The 25,679-nt window shown below is 36.9% G+C and overlaps 1 protein-coding gene across 5 annotated transcripts in view; it reads right to left on the reverse strand.

Moving 5' to 3' along the window:
- GREB1L (GREB1 like retinoic acid receptor coactivator) overlaps positions 1 to 17,868 on the reverse strand; it is a 278,552-nt gene extending 260,684 nt beyond the window's left edge. For all 5 annotated transcript variants that reach the window (XM_039218028.1, XM_039218050.1, XM_039218040.1 and 2 more), the window contains exon 1: positions 17,742 to 17,868. The gene's annotated coding sequence lies outside the window, so the exon portion shown is untranslated. The remainder of the gene's footprint in view (positions 1 to 17,741) is intronic.
- Between the last annotated feature and the right edge of the window lie 7,811 nt (positions 17,869 to 25,679).

The following is a 25,679-nucleotide window of genomic DNA, read 5'->3' on the forward strand; positions in this document are numbered from 1 at the left end:
AATCTGAATTGCTCTAATCTGAAAAACAACAATAAGTGTAGCAAATACTTGACAATGAAGATGGAAAGCCTCTAAAAATCTGTTACCTTAGTAACGGCAAGAATGTGGAAGAATAAGAATACACTGTCAGGACATCATTTCAGATTCCACAGATTTGAGACCTAAATACAGTCAGCTTTCATTAGCTTTTTGTTTTTCCCAGCAGGTCCTTGGACTTTGAAACAAAACCTGAATGACAGCTATGAGCAATTCCAGCCTGGCTCCTGATTAGCTATGCCAAACAAAACAACTCTCTGCAGTGTAAACTTTCCAGGCATCTGCAACCAAGCCTCTGTAGAGACTATAATTCCTCGCTGAGATTTGAAGGAGAGTCAGAGGTTGGGGGGTAAAGGGTGACCAGGAGGGGGGAGGGGTAGAAGGATAAGACCTTCCCCTCTACCTCGAACTAGTTTCCTGAACTAGTCTGATTAAAGCAGAAGGGAAAATAAAGTAGAGTTTGTCTTGGTATGGTTGTCATTGTCACTTTTTAACTCTGCCTATTCTAGATTTAATTCTCTAAATCTGAACATGTTATTCCAATTAAAATCCATAACATCCTCATATTCCAAACCACCCATGCATTTAAGTGAAGCAAGCAATTCTAAGGCCCTACTAGTATCAAATAGAGCAAGCAGTAGATTAAAAAGTTCTAACAGAGAAGGGAAGCAATATATATGAATTGACAGTGCTTCATATGAATGCAAACTAACATTCTGTGCCATTTGTTGTCATTCACCTTTGCTGCATGTGGACCTAAAATTAATTACATCAAATGACAGTGCACTGCGCTGTGTGGTCCCATCTGCTACATAATTAGATCCTTGTGGAACTATTAAGAAGCTTTTTTCTTATGATCAGTCCCCTTGATTTTACTGAAAGAACATTCCTTTATCTACACAAAAGAATTACAGATTAGATCTCAAAGCAGTCCATTTTGATCAGATGCTTAATTTTAAAGTTATAAGTGGTTTCAAAAAAAGTTGTCTGAAGAAAATTCTATATTGGAGTGCTAACTGGCAATTCTGCTGTAAAGAGATGAATTGAACTAAAAATTGACTTAAACTCTGTCAAAAATCTAAAATTTCAAAAGTAAAAACTACTATTTTTACACTTTTTGGCCACACAACAAGACAGTAGCATTGAAATGTCCTCTTGTCTTCTGGAGAAGTGACACACTGAACCACACTCGGATCTCTATTGCTGCTGAGATAACCTACAGAAACTGCGGTTGGCTTACTTAAAACACTGGGCAACAAAGGTCCCAGCTTCTAGTCAATAACCATTTTTTTAACAGTCTCCTGATGATTATGTAGAGTTTAAAGTAAGGAAAATAGCTTTAACACCCTAAGATGTAATTTGCAGATATATGACAACAGATGTCACAGAAAACTTAACCGTTTGCATAACCACACCATAAAGCCTAGCCCAGATATAGGACAACATTAAATGTAAATCATCAAAGATTAACATGGAAAATTCAAGTTCAGACACAGAGAAGAGTCTACATAAAGATTCATCAAAAATCACAATCAGGGAGATATTAATTTTGGAAACCAGGGACAAGGAAATTTTCAATGTTTGAGAAAGGCAATATCAAATCAGAAAGCTACTTTCCCAATTATTTTATTTGACTTGTCTGCAATCCCAACACTCTACTAAACTATAGAAAATAACCTTAAGTATATGTTTATAATATCTGAAGACAAGAATAGTGATGTCAGAACAAGAGAAAACCCCTCAATATGAATGTATACTTGAAATCCCAAACCAAACCTGCTGATTCAGCACAAAGTCATCAACAGAGTTCTTATCTGTAAAAGGAACAATCCATTGTCTGGCTGAAACAAAGGGCAGTACACAGGAAATCAGCCCAATCTGGGCCAGATGGTCACTGATTCAAGTTTCATTCTCCCCATCCCCCACCCTCCCTGGTACTACAAAAATAGATTCAGACATCATTTTTGGTTACCAGGTAATAACCTTACATGTAAGGTATGAACCTTTTATAGGTAGTTACCTATATCACCTCCCACCTCAACACCATCTAATTATCTAAAACAGAATGTCCTTATAAAAAGTTAAATGATGAAATTGCTACACAGCAGTTACTGAAAGGAAAATACCTCTGAAACCCAACATTTGTTTCTTAGGCATGGCATGGAGTTTTACCAAGTGGAATGATTAAAAATATTTACACTAATTTGTTCTCATCTATTGTTTTTTCTCAAACCATGAGACCAAATGAAATGAACCTAGAGAAAACTAACTTATCACACTAATTTTCTACAGATCCACCACTGACAGCCTTGAAAAAGAGTTTTGTGAAATGCTTTTCACCAATGATGAGCCATGAACAAAATAACTACTAATTTTGATTATAAACCAATGTGTCTGACCTCATATCACAGAATCTGTAAATTACGATATTGCTAGAAGTATACATCTCACTCCCCTACTGTAAAACTCAAGAGTTAAATTCTCAACAGCAACTATTAATTAAAGCTAAAAGTGCAGAATTATGTCTTAAAATCTGCAAGCACTCTACGGAAACATAGATATTAAAGAATGGCATAAATAAAAATTCAAGATCTCTCAATAAAAATATTTAGAAAATACTCCTTTACTTTTCCTAACCGTATAAAAGAAAGATATTAGGGTTATAAACAAACATGTTTTCTTTGAAGAGAACCCTTGACTCTACAGCAGTTGCTTGGAAATATTTATAAATATGTGACCTAAATAAATTTTATCAACCAACAAGGAGTAAGTCCTTTAGTAAACTTTATAATCCTTTTTATAATTACTTTGAAAATACCAATGCAGGAGTACATTATTTTATGGGCATGCTATGAAGCTACTTTTCCAAAATTTACATATAGAAAGGTTGGGGTAGATCAAAGAGTTTTTTGTCTGTGTTTTGTTTTGTTTTGTTTTGTTTTGTTTTTTTACACAAGATAATCACAGGCTGGTAATCCAATGGCTAAAGACAAAAATGACTCTAAAATATGCAATCAACAACAATTTACACAAATGTTTGTAGCCCCTGTTTTATAGCGGGGAAGTAGAAAAAGCTACTAAAGTCAGTACAAAGTAACCACCCCCCTCCCCCTTAGGAGAGTATTCTAGCTAACACAACACCAATAAAAGAGTATAAAATTAAACCAAATTAGAGCTTTGAATCTTGACCTTCTGTCTTAAAGGGAATAGGGAAAAGTGAAAACCTTTTCAAAATCTTGCCCTCAGAAATTGTTTCTGAAAGTTGATTTATAATTATGGTATCAGACTAAGTTTTAAGTGGTTAGTAAAATATAATCTAATTTGGTTAGTGGTTTGAAAATATAATCTAAATATCAACATAGTATGCAGATATGTACATGCGTGATACATGTCAGTATGCTTCAGTAGTTTTCTTTTTAACATCTAATATTTAATTATTTAAAATGTATTTCAAAATCTGATTTCTTTTTAAAACACTATTGTTTTCCTTGACTACAAAATAAAACTCAGCATCATACTGGAAATTGTTGAACTGGTGTTATATTGTGCTTTTACAGCATAAAAATTAATTTTCCTTTAATATAATTATCCAATCTTGGAAAAACTGCTAATAAGAAAAAATTAATAATCCATGAAGAACCTTTAAAGTAAGGTAGCTGAGTTTTAGCTGTTTAACAAGTTTTCTCTTTCAGTGTAAAATAAGGATTTATTTCATTATCTGTGAAAAAAGAAGAAAATAACTATTCAAATTAAAATTCTCTACTTTCTGAGCTCATCTTTAGAGTCTCTAAGATAAATTTGCATTTAAATGAAACACACACAAAGGCAGCTGGACTATCATAACCATCCCACACACATTAGTGTTTTCAGAGATTTAAATCTCTAATTCTTAGGAAAGAGAAAATTGTGACTACACAACTATTTTTAGTCTGTTTTATTTACACATCATTATAATAGCATTCATATGCTAATGATTTAACTTAATATAAAAGTTAAGGGAACAGATCTAAATAGATCAAAATAGAACTACTAACAAAAGTCAACACTGAACAGTCTTCATGCATGTAAGTTTCTGGAAAACCAGGTTTTAGATAAGATAAAAACAACCACTATATCAACAATAATAAATGACTAGATAAATGTAATGAGTTAGAATTTAGCACAGTAAATTATGATCTTGTTCTTTAATAAGCCCTAATATAAAATAACAGAGTTTAAAGCTAAAATATTATAGGTAGCATGGAGCTCTAGTAATCCTTTAAATCTTTTTTTTTTTTTCATTCCTTAACACATATCTTCCTTTGTCCGATATCCATAACTCAGGTAGAAAATTCAATTCCATTGAAGTCAAAATTATGGTAAATATGGTGCTGAATAGTCTTATTATTTTTTATTATTATACATAATAATAAGACACATATATTAAAGGCCAAGTTAGAGTATGCATACCTTTAATTGATGAAAATTGATGAGAATCCAAATTTCTAAAGAGTAACTTGTATTTATAAGAAAATGCTTTTTGATCTGTGCTTTAAATGTTTATTTCTCAATATAATCTATATGCATTAATAAAATAGTAATATATCAATTTAATAAGTAATCTCATATAACTATAAATGTGCTTTAAACAGATTGAAGGTCAAAATAAGCTTTTACTCATTGTCTCTCTAAATAATAATTTCTTATACCTTAAATTTACCCTATAAAGAATACCCCAAAATGAACTCATTTACTAAAATTAGTTTCTGCTCTGTAAGGCCAGAGAAAACAAGATATGAGTTGAATAGTGACCAAATTCATACACACAAAATATATATATCACCATTTTGGTTTTATTTATAGATACCTTAATGTTCATCAAATGTCCCTAACAAACTTAAGACTCACACCATGATTTCCTTAACACTGCCAGCACTGTTTCAAATTTTACACTCAATCTTTTATGAACAAAGTTAAAAATGTCTTCTAATTTAAAAAATGAATGGATATTAAATCTCCATTAGATATCAGTGCAATTGAATTCTTTTATAATTTTGGTATTTGGTAACAGAACAAATGGCACACTTAGATATGTTATATAAATCTACTACATTAGTAATAGTTTCAGGAACATGGATAAAACAAAATTAGATCTGAATCTACAAAACCACAAGCCACGTAATTATGTTTTAACTAGATTGTAGGCTTCCCTAGGGTCAGAGATAGTTCTTTATTTTCCTTTCTCTTTCTCTAAACACACAATTCTAATTATAGGTACTTGATAAAGACTTACTAAGTTAACTTTCACTACTAATTTCCTGCCCAGTGACGAATTCTATTATCCCCACTAAATATAAACATCTTGCTTAGTAGGAAAACTATGAAGAGAAATATTATCTTTAAGGAAATGACAAATGTATTTGATGCAGTAATTACCTTTTATCCAAATGAACTGAGAAGAAGTTTGATATTATAATTGCTATTGTCAATTATTACTTCAAAGCCTTAAAGAAAATCAGTACAGGTTAAACACAAACTTTAAGATAGAATTATGGAGACTATTTGCAATTCATGAACTTTAGCTTCCCAAGGGTAAACACCATACAGATGTCTGGAAATCTCCCATGTAACAGTACCTAAAGTAAACTCATGCTCTTATATTTTAGAAGTCTTATCAATTTGAAATCTAATGAGCAAAATCAATTGTAACATCTATACAGTACAAGAGATTTGTCACATTTTTCAAAAGATTTCAAAAGATTTTTCAAAAGATTTTTTTCCAGACTTTTAAAACCAGGGCTCTATTCCATTATGCATTACTATCCTGAAAATAAATGGCTTTCAATTATTTTTTATTAACTGAGATACTTATTGGCAAATTCAAAGCCCATATTACCTAAAATATGTAGGTAACTTATAAATAAGTAAATTTGGTGATAAACATATCAGGTATGAAGGATTACAAAGACATCATTTTGTAAAACTCAAAAAGAAGAGGGGTGCCTGGGTGGCTCAGTCGGTTAAGCATCCCACTTCAGCTCGGGTCATGATCTCATGGTTCGTGGGTTCAAGCCCCACGTCCGGCTCTGTGCTGACAGCTAGCTCAGAGCCTGGAGCCTGCTTCAGATTCTGTGTCTCCCTCTCTCTTTGACCCTCCCTGCTCACGCTGTCTGTCTGTCTCTCTCTCTCTCTCAGAAATAAATTAAAAAAAAAAACATTAAGAAGAAGAAGAAGAAAAAATTAAATCTATCTCCATACATCTCTGCCACAGAATTGTTCTAGATATATTTTTTCTTCTTAGCATCCTTTATTCAAAAGATAATGCTACTGGCTACTGACCTAATTTCCACCAGGGCCTGAGCTTCATTTCAGTATTTCCAATAAAGGCGATAAGCTTATGTTATTCTATCTCCCTCCCTTCTCCCAGCTCCCTTGGAGTCAGTGGCTTAAGTATGAGAGAAATTTGGCCCAAGGATGGATTTCACAGCCATGAAAAAAAGGGAACATACCACTACAGAAGTCATTCACTGACTCATTCATTCATTACCAAATATTCATTAAGGAACAATTAATGTGCCTGTTTTAGGTATGGAGACAGAGTAGTAAGCAAAAGAAACAAACTACTTGCACTCATGGAGTCTTCATTCACATTTAGTGAGTACATCCAAGATTTGACCTCCACCACATTCCTTACCATCCAAGCTATAGCCCTGGTTCAGTCTGTTTCTCCAAAATAAGGTGCTAACTGGTCCCCTGGTGGTCTGAAAGAGTTAATGTGCCCATTAGCACCTATCCACATCATCTTCAGCAGGAGCAGCAACATTTGCCAAAAGTTACCTTTCTGGATAGTATAAAACATTAAGGTACAACTCTTGATATCCAGACCTTACGATCTAGTTGAGTAATAATACATGTACCCAAGAGTATGACTTAGAGGAAAGAACAAAGACTATGGAACCAGCCAGCCCTAGGTTTGAGTTCTGATTTTTCTACTTACTCTCTATAGACTCTTGTGAAATTAACTTAAACTTTTCTGAGCCTCAGTTTTCTTAGTTGTAAAAGTAAGAATCATGATACCTATTTTACAAGGCTGTTGTGAGGATTAGAAATTCTATGTCCATAATGCCTGAAGTAGTATGCATTAATTCTTATTAATTAAGTTACTGGATCAAATTCTTCATTCCTGCTATAAATTAAATGATTAAATAGTAGGAAAGGACTAAGTAGAGAAACATATATGAGTCTTAAAGACTTTTATGGGGTTTTTTTAATTAAAAGCTATGTTATTTGCATACACATATTCTCTGATATATATACACACTCTCTGAAATTCCAGATATGCAACCACTCCATGTATTATACTGTTCAGTACAGTTCCTGCTCTGGAGGGAGAGGTTGAGATAAGGCATACCACTGACTCATGAGTCTTTATGATGACAAAAACCCTCAAACATTTAAAATATCTGAAATACCATAACCCAGACACTCTACCTTCCAGACTCCAGCATAGCTTCAGTAGATTGTGCAGATGGTCCATTTAATACATATCAATACCAAACAACTTCTATATATCCTTTGATCAAAATACTATGAAAATATCACACCTGTTATTAGATCATTCCATTTATATGAACATGGAGGAGAAAAGTTGGTTTTTACATGATCTAACTTTTCTAGAAAATAAAGAACTTGGTAATATTAGTTGACAGGCAAAACAGTTAATATAAATTGCTACTCTCTGATGAAGTCAGAGGCCTGAAATTCAGCAAAAAACAAAAACAAAAAACTAACGTTTCCTGAGGGTCTATTTTGTACCAGGCAATGTGCTTAGTGTGTCGATCCATTATCTTGGAAATGTAACTGCTTTGGAATCAAATTATGAATCAACTGTCTCAGAGTCAAAAATATATCAAGAGTTTCAGAGGAAAATCATTATGTGTTTAATATAGATTTTGTTTCTTAAGTAAGAAATTAGATTGATTAAAAAAAGAAATTAGATTGATTTTGTATTATAAGGTGATGAGCCTATCAGAAAATGCAGTTGTTTATTTTCACATCAACCCATGGAACAATACAACCTGTGAAATTATGGACAAGAGAATGTAGAAGAAACATTCCTTATATTAGTCCTAAGTGAAATATTTTTGTTCTATTACTATTACTAGTAGTAATATTACTAGTCTACCTAGATCCTTCATTGTGTCCCAACTTATGAAGATAATAGGTCTAGCCATTCTCTAATATGTCAAGACATTAATCTCTTGTTCCAAAAATTCTCAAGTGGTTACTAAATCATCAGAGTGGAACAAAACTACCTGGGATTCTCTAGTTGAGTAGGAGATGAACCCTTAGTTCAGTTGCAACAGCAAGTTTCTCTATCAGCTATGGCTCTAGAGATTTGATTAGTTTATGTTCCACTAGATAATCAAGGGATTAGAGCAATTTTTAAAGCAGCCATTGAAAAACAAATGCTGCAAATCTAAGCCTTATAGGGAATATCTTCACATAATATGCGTCAAAAATCTATGTAGAATTTTCAGGTGTATTCTCAGCAAGTGAAACTGAGGAAGAATATTGTGGAAATATTCTTATCATCATATATCTTCCATCTCCAATATTGCAGACAGTGTTATGATTTTTCAAAGAATTTCCAATAAAATATAGAATGTGGCCTGTTAGTTCTGTAGAGTGTAATTAATCGGTGAATACTTTGTATTTACCATGAATCCAACACCATATTAAACGTTTTGGAAAATACAGACGATAAAATGCCACAGTACCTCCTCTAAAGGGGCCTACCGTCTTTACTTCAGTTTAGCCTGAAGTAAATGAACACTTTTCTTTTCTTTTTTTTTTTTTAATATTTTTATTTATTTCTAGGAGAGAGAGAGACAGCGTGAGTAGGGGAGGGTCAGAGAGAGAGGGAGACACAGACTCCAGGCTCTGAGCTGGCAGTCAGCACAGAGCCCGACGCGGGGCTGAACCCACGAACCGCGAGATCATGACCTAAGCGAAAGTCGGACGCTTAATCGACTAAGCCACCCAGGTGCCCCAAATGAACACTTTTCTGACTCTAGTGAAAACTGTGTGAGATTTTGTGTGCTGCTGACACCATGGGATAATGAAGAGACAAGATTTAGAAGACAAACACCATCAAGCGGAACATGGCAGAGAATGACCTAAAGAATCTGAGTCTTCTGTTTAGTTGAGCTAAATGTCCTTTAATAAAGTAATGGGTTTTCAACTGTGGAATATGTACACTACAGAATATCATGTAGTCATTAAAAAGAATAAATAAAAGCTATGCCAGCTGGCTCGGAAGTATATCCTTTGTGTTTTATTAAGTAAAAGATGATTTTTAATATGTATATGATAAATTACGTATATAAAGTATGATAGCATATATAAGATGCTGAAAACATACAGTATAAGGTTATATGATCATGGAAAAAATTATAACAAAATAAATAGAAAATTGGCCACACTGTTGGGGTGAAAGTAGAGGGTAAAGAGGGAACGGAGGCTCCCTGAATTTTTTAAAAGGTGTGGCTACAGTTTTTTTGCAAAACAGAATATTATTTCATGATGTAATATTATTTGTGTTGGTGAATATATATAAATATGCATAGGAGTGCATAAAAGAACTGCCATCAAAATGTTAATGGTGTTTAATTTAGGAAGGTTAGATTTCAAGAAGGGAAGAAGAAACAAGAATAAAAAGAGACAGGGAGAGAGAAAAGAAGACACGGTAAAAAAAAAAATCAAATAAATTTAAATTTGCCTTTTCAAAAAACAGAACAGACTGGATGAGGTAGGTGAGACCCTCAAGTAGAAAGGCTCACCCACCCTCTGTGGTGGATAAGAATCATGGTAATAGTCTCCTAGTTCCTTGAATATTCCAATAGAGATATAGACAAAAACTCAGTATAAGTACTGTTGGTTTAGTTGGTTTTAAAATGCAGGAAATGAATGAGACATTATACCAATTATATCTTCTTTCACATGGTGACCTTCAGACAGTAGAGGTCACAGTAACGATCATTTTAGGCATACTTGTTCTATAAAAACTAAATGAACAGGATGACAAAAGTGAGGAGTGGTTCTAAGATTCTTATGTCTATAAAATCACCTGAGAAGACTGTTAAAATGCACATTCCAGGGTCCCACCCCAGGAACTCTTATTCACTAGGTCAAGAGACCAATAATCCGCATTTAACAAGCACCCCAGGCGAATAAGGCAGGTGTTGACAGATTGCACTGAAAAACAGTGAATTTAAGGATGTCTGATCTCTTTACAAACTGATTAACCAAAGAATTTGAGAAGTGTGGTACACTAAAGAGAACAAAGTATTTTGAAGTAAAAAGATCTAGATTACCTCTCTAACCTAATCCCCCACTCACTCCCTCACTTGCCTCTCCCCTTCAGTGGCATTGGCCTCCTAGCTACCCCTCCCACAATAGGTGAGAATGCTCTTCCTCTCAACTTTCCAACGATTCACACAGATTTCAGGTCTTCACTCAGGTGTCACTTCTCAGTGACACCTTGTAGAGAATTACAACTCCTATCTCACTTTCTAATTCCCCTTGCTGCTTCATTTCCCTCTCTAGCACTTCTTGCAATCTAAACTACAACAGGGTTTACTCATTTTCTCTTGCTTATTGTTTGACGGCCATAAGAGCAGAAATATTCATTAGTTTTCTTCATTGTGGTATCCACAGCATCTAGAATACTACTTATAGTTCAAGGAGATTTCACTTGGCCAAGATAAAACAAATAAAGCTTGATACATTCAGCAGTAGGAGGCTAATACAACCAGAAGGTGGACAGCTTATTAATACAGATTCCTGGGCCCTGCCAGAGATTCTGATGATTCAGTAGGCTTAGAGTAGGGCCTGAGATTCTGAATTTCTAACAGGAACCTACATGATAATGATAATGCTTGTGCCCATTTTTTAGTGAAAGGCAACCCATTCTGCTGTATGAGAACAGCTGCAGGCTAAAAGAGGGAAAGCTGCATTCTACTCATATACCAGTCAGACAGGGAAAAGTGTTCTCCTACTCTTATGTACCCAGGATACCTATATCTAATAAATAAAATGATTCTGCAAGGATATTTTTCACTTTATAATATATCATGAATAAATACTGCAACATAATTTTTTTTTAATTTTAGTGAGAGAGAGACCATGAGTCAGAGAGAGAATCAGAGGGAAAGAGACAATCTCAAGCAGGCTCCAAACCCAGCACAGAGCCCGATGTAGGGCTGGATCTTACAACCCTGGGATCACAATCCACATCAACATCAAGAGTCAGATACTTGAACTGAGCCACCCAGGAGCCTCTGCAACCTAATTTTTAATAAAAACATGGTGTTTCCTTTGTTTCTAATTTTTTACTCTTATAATGACTAAGGTGATGTTTTTGTTATATTCCTTTGTGCATTTGTCTAATTATTTCTTCCTAACAAATTCCTAGAAGGGAAATTTCTGGGTCAAAGAGTTTGAACCAAAGCTGTCCACCAGAATTTTCACCAATGATGGAAATCTTCTATATCTTCACAGTCCAATATGGTAGCCACTAATCACATGCTGCTATTAAGCACTTGAAATACAACTAGCACAACTGAGAAACTAAAGCTTTAGTTCTATATGATAATTAATTTAAACTTAAATAGCCACATGTGACAAGGAAGTACCATATTGGACAGATCAAGACATTTAAAGTCTTGATCTATGGTGCCAAACTGCTTTTCAGAAAAGTTGTTAAGTATTTGCTTTCACTCTTAGTGTATAATAATAATCATCTCTTTACCCCATTGCCAACACTATGCCAACAATAATGATCTATTGAATCTTTATAATATGAAAGTTTTAAAATGTGTGGTTTTCATATCCATTTCTTTATTAAAAATGTTGAACAGGGCCATTTCCTCTGTCATATCATTCAAATGCAAATTATTTTCACCCATGATAAGTAACTGAGAGGTTGGAAATTATCTGGCTTCCAAATTTGTTTTGTTGAGTCCATCTGTTTTCTTACAAATTTCTTGCCAACATTTAAATGCATAACAAAATATGATTCTCAGCTCCACTTGAAAGATGAAATGACCTGGCAACAGTGACACATACTCCACAGAGCAAAATCAGTGAAGTCTTAGAAATTCTGCCACCTTCAGACTTCTTTGTCCACCAGAACCAATCAGCCTATATTATTTTACAGGTGTTCTCCTTCACTCACTCAGATTACCTACTTGACCCCTACAGGCACCTGAGTTTACAATTCCCCTGAGTTAAATTTTGAGAGATTAAAAGGCAAACAGCAGCTAATAATACTTAAATTTCATTTCATACTTTTATTTCATACAAAGTGATGTTATGATATTTCTGGGTCATTTTATAACTAATATTTAAGTAGCAGAAGAATACTTTTCTAGTGGCTGTTGACATTTTTTACTATCTAGAGTAGTGGTTCAGCACGAGAAAGTTTCTTAAAATGCAGATTGGTGGGTTCTGTCCCCAGAGCTTCTGATTGAATAGGTCAGGTTGGGCCCCAAGAATTTTCATCTAACTCCAACTTGTAAGTACAGCTCTACATTGAAGTGAGGTTTTCTCAAAGTTGTGGACAGTCCTGGAACAGTAATGATAACGTGTAATTTTAACAACCTTTTTAAAATGAATTTGTACATCCTTTTTACCCAAAACATGTCCACACTTATTATTTCATTTTATCTTCACAACAATCCTATGCAGAAAGTTGACAGAACAGTCATTGTTAGTTCCATTTTACATAAGAAAAGTAAGGCACAGGGTAAAGAATTTACCCAAAGAAAGAATTTACCCATAAGAAATTAAAAGAGCTAGAACAAACATGTTTTCTAATTCCTAACCTGGGTAATATAGGGAAACACAGCAACCCAGGACACAACAGGAACTTGCTTCTCCAGATTGGTACCATAAAAATAGAATGTCCAGGAAGGGAAAGACCATACAAGGATGGTTCACAGCAACAAATAAATATCAAGTGCTGATTATGTGTTAATCTATGTTAATCATGCCTATAGCCTCTACTCTAAGGCCTGTTGAAGGTATTCATAAAGCACAGAAAATCTGAAAAATAAAATCTGAAACCACAACCTTGAAAAGATACTGAATTCTCTGTATAATAGGACAAAAGCAAATACACTGAAGGAGTAGGTAGTAGGGGTAAAGACAGCGTTGGGTGGAAGAGAAGTGTCACTGTGGGAGCTTCACATCTGGACTTGGAGGAGTTCCTATCACCAGTCAGTCAAGAATGGGAGGGAAGGAAGAGTACACAATAGGGAGCCCTCCTGGGGCTCAGCAGCACAAAGAGCTGCTGTTATCCACATTGGGTGTGTGTTTGCCAGAAATATCAGGGCTGCTGGAACTCCAGAACTTACAAGGGCATGCTTTTGTGTAGTCTAAATTACCTTGACTATATAAGAACTCAAGTCAGAGGGAATAACTTCATTATCCATTTGTAGCCAAAAGATACCATGATTAGAGCTCGTAAAACTTTCTGATTTTTTCCCCAAGTTCTGAGAAGTATTCCTAGTAAAAATCCACCAAATTGTGATCACAATAATACTAATTATAAATCAGCCCTTCAATGGGAAAAAAAGACTCCATTTTCACTTAAGTAGAACTGATATATTACTAACCTTAACAGGTACTTTTCTAAGATTTAAAATAATAATAACTAATAACAGTTAGATACATAGATGACAAATACAAAAATAACCTCATTACTATTAATTTGAAAGAACCTATTAAAACTCTTGATTCATTCTTCATTAGTGTTGTAACTGACCTGTCCTATATGCCCATCTTATAGTCTAGTTCAAAATGACAATGAGGTAATGAAATGTCTACTACTCCATTTAGAAAACTGTAGCAATACCACTGAAAAAAAATCTCTAACTTTGCACAAAACCAAAGAAATAGGAATGAAAACAAAGGGATACAATTTTACACTGATCAAATTAGTTGCAATAACATATAATACAACATAAGCACACACATAAGATTGTTAATGACAGTATAAATTTATATAATCCTTTTGGAAAGTAATTTGAAAATTACCGGCAATCTGGGAATGTCCTGTTAAAAATAAAAGCTAACATTTACTTGTGTTTTCATCATGTTATTGCTTTTTATCTTAACAACTTTGTAGAATGCTACATAAGTTAGGAAACTACAATTTTGAGAAAATAAGCTACTTGCCCAAATTTGCCAATAAGTGATGGAGCTATTTTTTGAAACCTGAGCCTTTTAGAGCCCACCTATTTACAACTATACCATTACTACCTCTCTAAAGAAACAATCCTAAAGAAGTTAAAACAAGCAGCAGCAGGAGGGGAAGGGGAAGAAAAAGAAAGTTACATTCATGAGGACAGTCATCATATTTTTTTAATGACTGGAAAATCCTCTAACAGAGGAAGAGCTAAGTAAATTATGGTAAATTAACTGATAAACTATTATAAAATTACTACAAATAACAGAGAGCAAATTGTAAAAAATGTTTATGGAAAAAATCAGGGTAGAAATGTAACTGTAGTATGGTAAGACATCTGTAAAAATATATATTCATATGGCAAGACTGAGAAGGGAGCTGGAAAAAACAAAAACTATTACCATTTTAGAAGAATGTCACTGCTAGTACTTAATTTTCTTTTGTTTTTGTCAGTCTTGTCAATCAAGATTACTGTAAGCGTCCTTACAAATTCATTCTTCTACTTATATTATCATCCCAAACATTCCTAAAACTTCACTAATAATTTATTCATATTACAGACTTACTCAATATAATTACATAATATTCTTTATTGGTGATTCTGAAGCTTTAAAGTATCTCCTTAACATCTATGATTTTTGCAATTGTCATTTATGGTGTACTTCTGAAACCCCTTGAGATCATATATAGTGACTAAAATCAACTAATTCTTTTTACTCTCATAACCTTGCAATCACTCCTCAACTCCCTGTACCCATCAGAGATCATCTGCCCAAAGTATGCAGTATTTTAGAGATTAGAAAAGTTTCCTGCTAAGAACATGATCTCTAAGTGAATACTTAAAACTAAAATAGTTATAGGGATATTCACATTCTAAATGCTTTTGAGAATTACTAATTAAATTACATCAGCTTCCTTTGAATTAAGTAAATGAACTTTATTTCCACTTATCAAAAAGAAAAGTACGACTTTGGTAAAAGTAATTTCCTTAAAATGGCACCATGAGCTGTGAAGAAAATTCACTCTCCTTAGCCATACAAGGTGATACACAGAAGGCCATTCAGCTCAGGGTTTGGCCTCTATCAGTAACATAAACAGACATTTTGTGGGAAAGTGAAGTAGCTGTTCTTCAATGATATCAATCTCATAAGAACAGGAATGTAGTTTAAACACCTCTAACTTTCTTTTTATGAATCTACAAATCAGATTTATGAATTTTTTTTTGGTCACTCTATTGTCTAAAGCACACAGGTCCAACTGGGTTATCCATAGCCAGTCTTAGAACACCTAGAGAACTATTATTTTAATCACAAACTATTGTTTTAAACACAAAATTTTGGATTTAGAAGGACTCTTAGAAACCAAGTAGTTCACTTCGTTTATTTAACTGAGGAGGAAAAAAAAAAAAAAAAAACATTTCCAAGAAAGTTACTTCATTTAGCTAGTTTATGGTAAATGCAAGCCTGGAACTAGATGTGACCAAATGTCTTAAACTTGCCCTCCAGATTTCTCCCTTACCATTAAATTTTCATATCATGTCAACGGGAGTGTATACATATGTCTTTTCTACATCTTCTAATAATACACTGCACTGGACAGAGTAAGCTATAGTGCTCATCCTTTACTTCTGAAAGAGTTCCAAAATGGAGGGAAAAATTCAAAAAAGGTTATAAAAACCAGTGTAGAGAAATTAGTGAGGGTGGGGGTAAGGGCAGGAATAATGGTTTAATAGTTCTGCTTTCCAAAGTATACATGTTTCAAGATTTTTAGCCTCAAATGTAATTTTCAAATGTAATAAGTGCCGTAGGCCAAATAAAAGATTCTAAAGTCATCATGAGTGGATAATCACAGTCATCATCATTGATATGTAGGTTAGTTTTATTTACACTCCATTCCTTTCATCCTTTACTTCCACAATGTAATTCCATTTTAATAGAAGATTTATGGAAGAATATACAAAAATTTGACAACAGTGGTTGCCTCTGGGAAGGTGGACATTGAGAGTATAGAGTGGGAGATTTACTTTAGCTGTTTCAAATTCTTATCTCATGCATATTACTTTTCAATATTAATTAAAAATTTTCTTTTAAACACATGCCTATATCCATGTAATTCTATTACTAAATATTTTCAATGAAACAATTATTTTAATTTTTTTCTCTCTTAAATAACATTTCAGTATTGCAACTGAAGTAAATAAAATAACATAGAAATTTTCAGAAAGAAAAAGAACCAACACAGTCACAAAACTCAAAGCAGAATTCCAGGATCCAAAGCATAAGAAAATGTACAGAGGGATCAGAGGTTTATAAGGGGGTGTGTGATTTTAAAACTTTTTGCAGAAAAGCTTCCCCATATTTAAATGGCTAGGTTTTAAAATGAGACGTAAGTGGGATGGGGGGGCGTAGCGGTTCTAAAGGTGTGAAAAGTAGAAATTAAAATTTGGTTTCTATATCTTGGACAGGAGACAGAGAGTTAGAGTAGGGTGGATAAGGACCTTGTGACAGTCACATCTATACAGTAAAGGAACAGGATTGAATGAGTTTCTCCAGGACCCGTTCACCTCAGTTGGAGGCAGCAGCTGTTCCCGTACCGATGAATCGTGTTCTGGACCTTACCTGGGCTCGATTTAACTAAGAAGACCCACGAACTGAATCTATACGGATAATTTATTTTAATGGAGCTAGGAAAAGGAACTGAGGGAATTGATTTATTTAACAAACTGCCTCATCATCACCCTCGCTAGGCCAGAGAACACACCTCACCTCGCTGTCTACTTGTGTCAGGGTCAGCTGTCAACACAACCCTTTGTGTCTCATTCAGGTTAAGAGTGATCCTCCATCACTCAGAAAAATGGAAATGATGGCTTGGAGCCGCACGCGCGCGCTCGTGACGAAGTGACATTGGATGTGGAGAAAAGAAACCCAGGGTACTGAGCTACCGCCCAGCCACCGCTGGACGCTCTCAACTTTCCCAAGCTGAGCTGTCTCCATCCTCCCCCCAACTCCCCGTCACCTCCACGCCTCCCTGACTGCAGTCCAACCGCCGGGCGACCCCCCAGCCGCCTCCGCACTCCCTGCCGCGCCACAACCTCTCTCATCCCACGCTCGGGCTTCCTCGCTCCCGCCACAAAGGCAGCCAGAAGATCCGGCGGTGACAGGCCTCTGGCCTCCGAGTGCGGACCGCACGGGCTGGGTCCCCTCAGGGGGCGGACGCGAGGCAGCGGGGAGAAGGGGTTCGGATCCCGGGCTGCCACTGGCAACTGCCCTCGTCACACAAACACAGTGGCGCTCACACCCCCGCTCCGCCTTTCCCGGTCCTCCAGAAAAAGTCAGCTGCAGCGCTTCCCTGCTCGGGCAGAGTGTCCACAGCCCGCCAAAGGGCAGCTCTTGCCCGGCTCAGGCTTGCGCTCGCTCCCGCCTCCCGACCTCTCACCTCCCCGCGCCCGCGCCCGGGAGTCCCCGCAGCTGCTCACCTGGCCCTGGCGGGGCGCTAGGGCAGAGGACCAGGGGGTGGCCCTCGCCGCGGCGGGGCTCGTCTCCCCACCCCCAGTCCGGGTCCCAGCGCTGCGCTGCGCTCGTTCCGGCCGCCCTCCTCCGAGGTGCTAGCGCCGCTGGTGGCTGGCGTCTCTCTGGCAGGCGCGCTCGCCGCGCGCTCAGTTCCCCGGGGCGGAGCGAGGCGGCGGCTGCCGAGGCCGGAGGCGGATTCCTCAGGTGCTGCCCCTCCCGCTTCCCCAGAACCTCCGCGGCGGGGACCCCCCCCCCCCCAACACACCACCACACCCCACCACACCCCACCACACCACACCAAACCTCTCGGCCTCCTGCAGCCCTAGCGCCTGCGAGTAGCCTTTAGGGCTCTCTTGCCCTCCTTGAGTGTGGCGGGCGCATATTTCCCTTCCCGCCCCCTTCAAAGACGCCCCCACCCCTCCTCAGTCAGAGCTCTGTGCTCCCGCCTCCATTTCCAAACTTCACGGCACAAAAGATGTGTGTGGCCACTGTGGGGCATGAAGGGTGGTGATGCGAGGGAGTCTTCTGGGAAAGAGGATTGCGCCCCAAAGTGCAGCTGACACGCTCGGCCAGGAAGAAAAATTATTTTCTCGCCGAGACCGCGTTCATTCACAGAGTGCTCTCTCGCTTCATTGCGCGATTGCTTTCTCTGTCCGCCGGGCGGCGGCTAAAGGGCCCTAAGTGTGAACTCGGCCTGGGCAATGGTGGGTCAAAAACCCTTGGCCTTTTGCACGAAGGGGGGTAGGGCGGGGGACAGGACGCGGACAAAACCAAACAAACCCGGGAGCTCCAAGCCGGAGCCGACTTTTGCACCTCCTGGATGAGCCCGCCCTCGGGTCCACGGACCTTGCCGGGCGCTGGGGAAGACTGCCTGCTCACCGGGACTCGTACTGAGCCTCCTCCGGGACCAAGAGAGATTGTCCGCCCCACGGGCAACCACATCCAGTGGGCCCTGGACCATGACGCGTGCTGCAGGAGCAAACGTTCTCAAAAGATGCTCGGCTGATAGTGACAAATTTAGCTCAACTTTTCACAGCTGGTGTTTTCTGTTACTAGAGATGTAACTCCATTTAAAAAACTGTCATTTTTGCCAGAGATAGGCTACTAAACGCCTTTACTGAATTGCCCACACTCTGGAAGAAACAGCTCCATGCTGGAAGTGGTGGAAAAGTCTAGGTTTAAAAAAATAATAATAAAATAATAATAAAGTTGATCGCTTTTTTAGTGTCTTGGGGGCAAGTATAGCCTTGGGTAGCTTAGCATGTCGGTGGAAATAGGAAAGCTACAGCGGTGCCTAGTCTTGGGCAGGCTGCTTATCAGTCTATTGTTGTGATTCCATTGTCAATTACTGTTTAAAGACAGCTGCAATTAAAGTAGATCTCAAAGTCAGTACGCTTTGTTTGCTTGTCCTCTTTTTTTTAAGAACCCAAATGTAATCCTCTCCCCCACCCCCTTTCTCTTTTAGTCGATCCAGAAGGAATTGACTAAAAGTCTAGAATTACCAGAAAATAACTCAAGACATAGTTCAGTTATGACTAGCAAAAGCAAGCAATTTATTCATTGTTCTCTCCCTCCTCCTCTGGAAAGACACATTCAACTACCATTTCCTTTAACATCATTGTATTCCTGGTGGTGATAAGCCAAAATGGTTTTTTGTTTTGTTTTACAACTGAATCCCTATTGTTCAGCCTTTAAAATCACATAGAAACACTTTAATCTGCCACAAAGGCAGGAGACATGGCTTTCTCCATCACTGCAGTATACCCATAGTTCTGGATCTGGCACAAAATATAGGCTTAGTAAATGAAATCAACATGGCTTTTAAATAACTACAAACCTAGAAAGATGCAGATGATTAACAATATAGCTCAACATATCGAAAAGAAATCCAAACTCACCATGAGAACTAGACATACATGTGGAAATGACAGTAGAAACCTGAGACTTCAAGTTGACCTTATGAATACAAACCAAGCTCACAAGAGGTTAAACCAGGTGACAGAGAATCTTTTGAAAACCTCAATCCCTCAAAAGGTCTGTAGAGTTGGGAGGGGGGATGCCATCCTCTTTAAAGATAAGGAAACTGGGAACAATGAGCAGCCTTAAAGTAAAACCACAGTGTAATTTTCTCTCAATTTAGTTTAGTGCCAACCATGCTAGACTCTGGAGATGTAAAGGCAAATTTGGACAATTGCTCGAGGACCTTAGATTAATATTATAGGACTCTGGTAGTCATTCTTCATTCATTTAACAAATATTATTGAGCACCTATTGTGAGCCAGATTGTGTAGTGGAACTGATGGTTCATCAATAAACAAGACCCTAACAAGGTTAAAAGTTAGTGATGCTAATCTATTTTTAGCAAATTGAAAACATTTTAATGTCTCCTTTATTAGATAATACATTCCTTTGCCCTGAATTTATTTGTTTATATATAAACCCCTCCTGTGTTTATATATTCCTCATCATGCCCAATAGACTTCTGTGATTATAAAATGTGATAAGGTTGAGTGAGTACTCTGAATCCTGGCTCCAAGACTTACCCATTATGTAACATTGACCAAGTTCTTGACTCCAGCTTAGTATCCTCATCTGTAAAATAATATCACAATAGTACATACCTCAGAGAGTAGCTATGTGGATTGAGACAATGCACAGTGCCTGACAAACTATAAAAGGTTAACTGCTGTGAATCCCTCCACTCTCCCCCATAACAATGATTCCCAAATGCTTCTCTATAAATATTCTGCATCAAAATTCAAACTCAGTGAAAAATATGAGATTCATAGCAGTCAGGGCCCTTATAAATAATAGAATCATTCCAAGTGGTTATTGTAAAGATCCTCTACTTCAGCTAATGGGAGATTATGATTATTTCTTGGTTCTGCTCTTAAGGATGAAAACCCTTTTGCATAAATTTCTGTAGCCTCTGTTCCACACTCTGGAAGAGTCTTCCTTATCCAATATCCTTCAGGGTCACACTGGGACACTGGGAAAGTATGCCCTCCTTGGAGATTTCATGGTTTTCATAGCTCATTTCCTGCTAGTACAATCTTGGGGTCCTGAGAATTTCCTTACAATTAAAGGTTTTTAAGGCCAGGCTTGTGGCTTATCTGTTCATACAGTTCTCTCAGACACTTAGTAGACGTCATATTTATTTGCTTCCATTGAGTTCCATGTGCCAAGAGTCACACCCAAAGTTCTTTCCTAGTTTTAAATATTCTATTTTCTTCCATCCTCACTCTCTACCTTTTTCTCTCAATTTAAGGTTTGAAGGTTGGTGGCTCAGTGTCCTGTTCACCATCAACAATTATATCCTAGGAGGAAAGGGAAAGCACTACTTTCCCACTCAGGGCTAATTCATTGAGGGGAAACCAACTTCCAACCAAGCACCACTATCTGTAGAAGTTAAGACTCACTGTGGGGAATTGAGCAGTGGTCTGTCTAATTTCAGGTCGGATGCCAGTTACCAATGCTGAATGATCTAGATCTCTACTTACTAAGATGAAGAGATGAAAAATGTCACTAGTCATAAAGAGAAAATTTACCATTTGAAAGAAGAGGGCCAAATTAAAGCAGATATCACTCACTAACATGGAGTTAATGCAGGAAGTAGGAGAAAACATTTTTTTTAAAGAATCTTATTCATGTTCTTAGTGAAATTTCAAAAATGATAAGGGCAGGTTGTCATAAAAATAGAGTAATCTGAGAACCAGAATATCCTTGGAAATTAAAAAGTACATGGATATTTTAAGTTGAAAAGACTATAGAAGCATAGAAGAAAAGATACTGCTAAAAGCTGAATTAATGAACTATAAGACCATTTCAAAAAGGCCTTCCAGAATGCAGAGCAAAAATAAGTAAGTAAGTAAAAATTATGGAAGAAAAGAGTAAAATATTTTAAAATATATCCAGGAAATCTGATATTTATATGTTGGAATTTTTAGAAGCAAAATGTAATAGATGTTATATAGTAATATAATTGTAATATACATCGTCAGACACTTAACTGATTGAACCACCCAGGCACCTCTATTTTGTATACTATAAAACATCTTTAAAAGAAACTAAAGAAGACCTACATAAATGGAAATACATCATGTATTATTGGAGTTGAAGACTTAATATTCTTATGGTGGCAATACACTCTAAACTGATCTACAGATTCGGGGTGCCTGGGTGGCTCAGTCAGTTAAGTGACCAACTTCGGCTCAGGTCATGATCTCATGGTTCATGGGTTCGAGCCCTGTGCAGTCGGGCTCTGTGCTGATAGCCAGCTCAGAGCCTGGAGCCTGTTTCAGATTCTGTGTCTCCCTCTCTCTCTGCCCCTCCCCAGCTTTTGCTCTGTCTCTCTCTGTCTCAAAAATAAAAAACGTTAAAAAAAATTTTTTTTAAAAATAAATAAACTGATCTACAGATTCAATACAATCCCTATCAAAATTCCAGCTGGTTTTACTTTGCCTTGTTTTGTTTTTGCAGAAATTGAAAGACTGACCTTACAATTTGTATTGAAATGCAATGGACTCAGATTGTCAAAACAATTTTTTTTTTAATTAAGAAGATCAGATTACTGCACTTCCCAACTTCAAATCTCATTACAAAGCTACAGTAATGAAGACAGAGTGGAACTGGCATAAACATAGAAATATAAACCAAAGGAAGAGAATTAAGACTCCAGGGGTGTGCTTGGATGGCTCAGTCAGTTGAGCATACAACTCTTGATTTTAGCCATGATCTCAGGGTTGTGGGATAGAGCCCTGAGTTGGGCTCCACACTGAGCATGGAGCCTACTTGAGATTCTCTCACTTGCCCTCAATCCTCTCCCCTGCTCACATGCTCTTTCTCTCTCTCCCCACCCCAAAAATGAAAGTCCAGAAACAAACCCACAAACCAACCCAAAAATCTATGGTTAATTGATTTTCAACAAGGGTGTCAAAATAATCTGCCTTCCAACAGATATCAAAATTCTTCAAAATGAATCTTAGATATGCTATAAAAACAAACTATGAAACTATGAAACTACGTTTATAGAGTTCTTTGACATTGGATTAGGCAAGGCTTCTTTTGGGGGGGAATTCTTCATTTTAATCTTTAAATGATCTCTAGCCAATGTGGGGCTCAAACTCACAACCCTGAGATCAAGAGTCACATGTTCTACCAACTGAGCCAGCCAGGTGCCCCCAGATTAGGAAATGGCTTCTTAACAAGATATGAAAAGCACAAGCAACAAGAGAAAACTAAATAAGGTTATTCATAAAATCGAAAGCTTTTGTGCATCATGGGGCGCCTAGGTGGCTCAGTTGGTTAAGTGCCTGACTTCAGCTCATGTCATGGTCTCACAGTTTGTGGGTTCAAGCCCAGCATTGGGCTCTGTGCTGACAGCTAGCTCAGAGCCTGGAGCCTGCTTCAGATTCTGTATCCCCCTCTCTCTGACCCTCCCCTGCTCATGCTGTCTCTCTCTCTCTCTCTCTCTCTCTCTCTCTGTCTCTCTCTCTCTCTTTCTCAGAAATAAGTAAAAACATTAAAAAAAATTTTTTTAAGCTTTTGTGCATCAAAGGCCAGTATCAAGGAAGTAAAAAGACAACTCAGACTGTGGGAAAAATATTTGTAAATCATAGATCCGATTTTTAAAAACTACTCTGCAGAATATGTAGAGAACTCTTACAACTTGACAATAAAAAAAACAACTAATCCAAAGGGAAAATGGACAATGGATTTGAACAAACATTTCTCAAGAGAAGATTGTCAAATGGCTAATAAGCACACAAAAAGATGCTTAAAATAATTAGCCACTAAGGAAATATAAATCAAACCCACAATGAGACCTTACTTTATGCCCATTAGAAAAACAAAACAAACCAAAAAATATCAGGATACGTACAACGGAATGCGAGTCATCTTTAAAAAGGAAGGAAATTCTGAAATATACAACAGCATGAATGAACTTGAAATCATCATGCTAGGTGAAATAAACCAGTCACAAAGGACGAATAGAATATGACTTGACTTTTATCAGGTACCCAGAGTAGCCAAATTTACAGAGACAGAAAGTAGAATGGTGGTTGGGCTGGGGCCAAGGTTGGGGAGGTGATTGGGAGTTATTGTGTAATGGGTACAATTCAGGTTAAGGTTAAGGGAAGACATGAAAAATGGTACTGAAGATGGATGATGGTGATAGATGCACAAAAATGTGAATGTACTTAATTCTACAAAACTATAAAAAACTATACCCTTAAAAATGGTTAAAATGGTAAATTTATGTACATATAGTTCACCATAATAAAAAAGAAGTTCTAAAAAAATTTTTAAACATATACTAACAAATATTAGCAAAGATGTGGAGAAGTTGGAACCCTTATACATTGCTAGTAGGAATGTAAAATGGCATAATCACTGTGAAAAATGGTTCAGTAGTTCCTCAAAAAAAATAAATAAAGTTATAATATGACCCAGCAATTTCACTCCTAGATATACATACAAGAGATATTCACACAAAAACTTGTACACAAACGTTCATAACAACATTATTCATAGTAGTCAAAAAGTGGATACAACCCAAATGTGCATCAACCAATAAATGGTTAAACAAGATGGTATAGTTATACAATGGAATATTATTTAGTCTTTTTTCTTTTTTTAAAAAATAGGAAGTACTGATATCTGCTCCAAAATGGATGAACCTTGAAAAGATTATACTAAGTGAAAAAGGTCATATTGTATGATTCCATTTATGTGAAGTGACTAGAGTAGGAAAATCCACAGAGATAGGAAGTGAATTAGTGGTTACCAAATGCTAGGAGGTTTGGGGGGAAATAGAGAATTAAGTGCTAATGGGTGTGGGTTTCTTTTTTGGGATAACAAAAATGTTTTTAAGCTGATTGTGGTGATGGTTGCATGATTCTGTGAATATAAAAACCACTGGATTGTACCTTTTAAAAAGTTGAATTTTATTGTGTGTGAATTATATCTCAATTTTAAAATGGAAAGGCAGTGTTTATACAAATAATAGAAGAGGGGCGCCTGGGTGGCTCAGTCGGTTGAGCATTCGACTTCGGCTCAGGTCATGCTCTCACGACTTGTGCGTTCGAGCCCCACATCGGCCTCTATGCTGACAGCTCAGAGCCTGCAGGCCGTCTTCAGATTCTGTGTCTCCCTTTCTCTCTGACCTCCTCTGCTCACACCGTCTCTATCTCTCTCTCTCAAAAATAAATAAAAAATATTAAAATATTTTTTAAAAATACCATTTTCCAGAGAAATATAAATTTGTGTATTCAGTTTGAAAGGATAAGATTATTTCATATGCTTACACATATTCTTGTGAAATTTCTGCTTTAGAGTTAAAAAATAAAATTCTGTGGTATTTCAGATCTCCTGTTAAAAATAATTAGATCATCATCTGACATCTCATCTGCAATATTATAAGAAAAATTACTTATAGGACGGGGCCCCTGGGTGGCTGAATCTATTGAGTGTTCAACTCTTGGTTTCAGCTCAGGTCATGATCCCAGGGTCATGGGATGGAGCCCTCCATCAGACTCAGAAAATGGTGCCTGCTTGGCATTCTCTCTCCCTTTCTCTCTCTGCCCCTCTCCCCTGTTCTCTCTCTCTTTCAAATAATTATATATAATATAAGTATATATATTTATAGGATTATGAAGGAAGGACAATGAAGGAAAATCACATCAGCTTGAATTCTAAACAAAGCTATAGTACGGTTACATCCGAAGCAACACTTCTCCCATTCAGTAACTATTTGATGAACGATATAATTTCTTTCCCTTTGCTCTAGTAATTGGATTAGGGATGGACAATAACATAGGTCCAAGCCAATGAGAACACATGGTATTTTCTTGCCACAAAGTTTGTTTTGGAATACTCCAATTAAAATGAAGGGGAATACTTTA

Source organism: Hyaena hyaena, unplaced genomic scaffold (assembly GCF_003009895.1).
Source record: "Hyaena hyaena isolate Hyena2069 unplaced genomic scaffold, ASM300989v1 scaffold_14, whole genome shotgun sequence".
NCBI classification, from domain to species: domain Eukaryota; kingdom Metazoa; phylum Chordata; class Mammalia; order Carnivora; family Hyaenidae; genus Hyaena; species Hyaena hyaena.